Source organism: Juglans regia, chromosome 3 (genome assembly GCF_001411555.2).
Source record: "Juglans regia cultivar Chandler chromosome 3, Walnut 2.0, whole genome shotgun sequence".
Classification (NCBI taxonomy): Eukaryota; Viridiplantae; Streptophyta; class Magnoliopsida; order Fagales; family Juglandaceae; genus Juglans; species Juglans regia.
This window is the reverse complement of record NC_049903.1, coordinates 8,030,274-8,035,859: the sequence shown is the minus strand read 5'-3', so window position 1 is coordinate 8,035,859 and position 5,586 is coordinate 8,030,274. Positions and strand designations below refer to the sequence as shown.

General features: G+C 34.2%; 1 pseudogene; it reads right to left on the bottom strand.

Annotated features, from left to right (window-relative positions):
* Positions 1-3,238: 3,238 nt before the first annotated feature.
* On the bottom strand, positions 3,239-3,863 carry LOC118347965 (annotated as a pseudogene).
* Positions 3,864-5,586: the final 1,723 nt, after the last annotated feature.

The window sequence follows — 5,586 nt, the reverse complement described above, 5'->3', positions numbered from 1 at the left end:
TGTTCTTTCAGAGCTACGTAAATGCAATGTTAAACTGGAATCAATGTACAATAAATTGATTTAGAAGTTTCGGATACTGTTCTTCTTAGGTTAAAAGAGATGATCTTATGGATTGATCAACCTAAGTGAAACTTCAACAGAAAAATATTGCAATTTTTTTTTTCTATTTTCCTTTTTTATTTTCAACATCAAGACTCAAGAATATTACAAATGTAACATCCAGTCCCAATCTTGGCCCAAGCCCATAGAGAAGCCCAATAGCGGAAAATGGTGCCGTTTTTTATAAGTGAGTTTATTTTTATTTTTTCTTCCTCTCCTCTTCCCTACCCCCCGACGGTTTCCTCTCCCTCTTATTTTCCTCGACAATTTTTCTTTCCGTTACCCACTTCCTTATTTCTCTCAACAACCGCTCTCCCTCTCTCTCTCTCTCACTCTCTCTCACATATTAAATTAGTCTTGCTGCCCCTCAAGTTTCCATATCCGACCACCCCTATAGTACGAAATAACAGACTCTAAGCAAACCCAAGCCACTGCACCATGAGACAGCCGACCACTCATGATCAACACCTTAAGGAAAGTGCACTGCGGAAAACCCACGTCCAACTGAGGACCTAGCATGCCCACGACCCCCTTGTACCTCCGTAAACTGCAAGGCATCGATTGAATCACCAGCAACCAAATCGAGAACCACCATAGAGTAATTAACAATCGATGGTCGAGGAAACCCTAACCTTGTACCTCTAGTGTTTATTTTCTTAGCAATTACAGTGTCGATTTTTAAGCTTTAAAAACTATTTTTAGTGTTATTTGCTTTGTTTAGCAACCCACTTTCTAGTAATTAAAAGTTGCAAATCTAGGTTTTTCATGTTAATTGGAATTAATGTTTCTAGAGTAATTACAATCCCTCACTTTTGATGACAAACCACAAGTTTGTCCTACATTTTGTATAAACTCAATGCACATAATCTATACTATTTTCTCAGTAAATAACCCTAAATTCACTCAATAAAGAAAACTCTGTATAAATATATATTCTTTTTCTACTACTTTCCATTTGAACTTTTGTTTGATTGATTGCGTTGATAAATTTGTCCCTGTAGAGATGACCTTGGAAGCTCTCTTTGCATTAAAACATGCTTTTATACTTTGAAGCATTATTTGGTGAGTATCATATGTGCTTAATGAAAGAGTCATGCGCGATTGGAAATTGATGCAAGTTACATGCCTATTTATAGGTGACGATTGATATTTGCTTGCCACTGTGATGAGAAACTTCAAAGAAATTAAAAAGTTCAGGTACACGGGTTCCTATGCTAGATTTTGCATAAAAAGAAAATGAACTGATGTTGATTTGTGAAAAAAATATGCATGTTATGTTTTGAAAAGAAATGTGAAATCAACCTCAGTTATGTTTTCTGCATTACTTATGGAATTTGTATAAAAGAGAAAATATCTTTTGTCCTGACTGGTGTGGACATGAGCAAAAAATTTATCATTATGTTTCTAAACGGTGCAAAAGGAGCGAATATGAATTCTGAAAATTTGTGCATGTTTTGTGGAGATGCATTGAATATGTTTTGAATATGTGAATATGCTCTGAATTTGTTTTGAAAGGTGAAGATGATATGATTTTGTTCAGTACTCTATTTTGATATGATTTTGCATCTAAAAACCTTTGGCATGAAATTCTAATTCTGTATTTGATTCTTTTTTTGTTTTGATCCGATTATTCTGTTATATAGTCGGCACCAATGTTTCTATTTATGAGTGCACCCACTTTGAAAACAAAGTAGTTTTTCAGAATGATTTTTCCTTTGTACACACTCAGGACTTCGAGAATGAATAATGGAAAAATTCACATTGTGATATTGTTTGGTTTGGCCACTGGGAATAATACAACTCTACCATAGAGCTTAATGATATGATAAGATGATGATGCTTAGTTATGTTATGCCCAATGATTTTTGAATGTGAACATTTAGAATTGTCGCTTTGATTTTCTGATAACATGTTTTGGATTTGCATTTTGAAGGGAAAATGTTTTATTCTGCATTTTGAATTATGTGAAAAGACTCATGTTTACATATTAGTATATGTTTTCTGCTTATTGAGTTATTGATAACTCACTTCTTATCTCTACAATATTTTTCAGATAATTTGAATGTTTAAGTTGAGAATCAAAATTAGGGAGTATGAGCAAAATTATTTAAGTATAGTGGATTAAGCACAAAAATGATGCCATAGTGATTGGAGAATGTTATTCAGTAAATTTTTCGTGCTATGATAATGTGGTGTATGTTAAGAGGTTGACGTTTCTGTTAAGACTTGGTGGTGTTACTAGTTCATTATTTTGGAGTAGTTGGTTCAAAACAATGAGATTTATATGTTATTGAGAATTTGTAGCTTATATCTTTATGGTTTGGAGATGATTTTTGGTAATAGAAACTAATTCTCTAGACCTCCAGGACCGGAACGTTATAACAAATTATAATAATTTTTTCCTACTATTGCCAGAAATTAGTAAGTGTATGTATGTGCTATGCGATATTAATCTTTTCTTTCCATTGTTGAACTGTGAAGAACGAGACTAGAGTACTGATCAGATGATAAATATCACTTTTGGGCTTCCGGATAATTGCCCTAGGAATTGGTTTTTCCCCCCAATTTGGGCCGATGACTAATATCCAACACAGATGAATGGCCGGATGGGCTGTAATTCTGGAGGCCCAGGAACCGTCTCTTTTATTAAAAAAAAACTTTTACTTTTCTTTTTCTTAAATACTAAATTATTAGGACAATTGAGAAAAAAAAAATTATAAATGACCAATAAGATATATTAGATTTAATTTATAATAAAAAAATATAACATAATCCTAAGCGTCTAATCTGAGCCCAAATTCAACTTAATTTTGGGCCCTAATCACGTGCGTCTTATTTGTTTTTAAAAGACAAGGTGGTTCTAAAGCCAGCTTTTATATCAAATCCCATTTGAAGGAAAGAAATACTAAATATACTAAAAGGTCAAAAAAATAAAATAAAAAAATACTGTTTTACTAAAAGGAAATAAAGAAAAAAACAAACACATGAGATTTATGAAGTGACCAAACAGCAGACACCAAATTAATTAAGAACAGCCAATCTATAATACCGAAACACACCTTATCCAAATTCCCCTCTAGAATTAATAATTCGGAAAATTACTCTGACTAAAATACCATTCTTTTCACCATATATCTATCTACTTCACCCTTGGATCAAACCTTCTCCTCATCATTCCAATTTGCCGAGGGCTCAATCCAAAAGCTTTCTCCGAGAACTTCTCATTGATCCCAGATCCAAAAATGGCAGCTGGGATTTTTTACGACATGGGATTCTGGCTATTGAAACACCCAAATATGGTTGCCGGCTTATCACCCACATTCATTTGGAAGTGCACCAGGCCTCTGGGGAAAACCATGACCTCCCCTTCCTCTATTGTTCTGGCAAAAATCCTGTTACTGGAATCCACAAAGCCTGATTAATAAACGCTTCCTTGCACCACATACGAAATCTCGGTGGCTCTGGGGTGGAAATGTGGTGGATTAATCCCGCCCGCTTTAAGGTCAGCTCGTATAAATGACATGCCTAGAGTGTTGATGCCAGGAAAGATGGTTGGGTTTACAGGTATGGCCGCGAGGCCTGTTTCTGAGAAGTTGCCGGCTCTCTTCATGCCTGAAAACACAGAGTCATCGGGGGTGGCCTCGAATGAATTCTTGCATGGGAGAATATATAGCAAGGTTAGCGGCTCTATTAATGGAACCGTATTTTGGGTTTGGTATGCAAAAATCTTGAACTGGGTCGGGGTCTGAGGCAGAAGTAGTTGTGAAGCAATGGAGGAAGAAGATTAATTAATGTTATAACAAAGAAAGTGGACAACATCGGAGGCATTTTTTTATGCAACTTTATTTGATGGATCGATCGGATTATATATAAGTTTGGGTTTAAGGATCTAAGATGGGGTTTTATAGAGGTACTATAAGATAGCCTTGAATGCCGGCCTTACAACAGTTCAACCTAAGTAGCTAGGCTAAGCTCCTCCATGGATCATGAGTTTGCAATATTGTATAATGCCAAATACAATCTGTCTGTAAGCTAGCTAGCTAGGCTATTAAGTACGATCAATACATTGACATATATAGTCGGGATTATCGATATATACGTCTCCATGAATAGCATGTTTTTATCACATCATGGGCCTTATAAATATGTTGCTAAAAGAAAAGTCCTCACTCATGCATACGCGGCATTCAAATCTTATGTTTATATATATATAGACTTTGATGTTACCGACCTTTGCTTCGGAGTGAAGGAAATATGATTAATTCAACCTGGTTTTGGAGGTGCATGTGATGATTTTTGGACATATGCTGAGTGCATGGTGTCTGAGGTTTCTAAAACATGGGACAAACAAAAAAGAAAAGTGAAGTGTGCTCATGTTTTCGATCGGTGACATGTTTTGTATATATACTTTTTGCATGCTTAATTAATTTCTAGTAATAACATTAATCAACCCTGGTCAGGAAGTTTTCTACACGTACGTACGTACGTGAAGCAGTGTTGAGTCAAAATGCCTATATAGGATGCCCAAGCGTGACATCTGGCCATCAACCCATGATCAGTGTTATAAATGATCAGATTATTAGTATCTTCGTTCGTAACAACTTTATACAATAATGCAATATTATAATCAATACTGTCTAAAATATAATTAAATTAAAGCACGTAGTAATTCAATTCATGAGCGCTCAATGTATTTAGAATTAAACCATTTATTAATTATGTAATACCATCTTAAAAAATAATAATAATAATAATCGACGGGGACTTTGAATTAGGCCTCATGGGTTTCAAGTACTTGGGCTTGTCAGTCAGTCATCTTTGTGCTATCCAAGTATTTGATTGGGTTTTCCTATATTATTTTGAAGAGTGCAGTGTAGCCCGTTACTGTTTACTATTTTATAATTTTTTAAATATTTAAAAAAATAAAAAAATACTTCAATACACTTAAAATTATTTTCTTAATCATTAAAAAAAAAATTTGTCAAACAATTAAATTGAGCGATACAACTTAAGAGGCAAAGTACTTTTTTCTTATTTTCACGAAGCGACCTGTCGAAGGATTTCTAATAATATTGGATGACTACAACTAAAAATTAAAATAACTAATTTAAAAGTACAGTCGGTAGCGGTAAGAAGAGGACAAGAGAGATGGAGAGATCAAAATGGGGGTATGAGTGAAATACACTCGAGATTTACAATGGAGGGTGGGAAATAGAGAGGGCAGCATAAGACACCTGGCCAATACGTGGCGAGAGGTTCGACTGCCTTTGGAATTCCTATTGAGCAAAGTTGCCTAATGAGATTGACTTTAGGCGACGTTTGTATACCGAAATAATTTTTTTCCATATCATTTTATTATTATAATTTTATTAAATTTAACTTTTTTAAAATTTTAAGATCATAATAATATTTAAAAATATTATATATTAATAGTATTTTATTTTATTTTTAATTTTAACCTAAATTCATTTCATCTCATGAACAGAT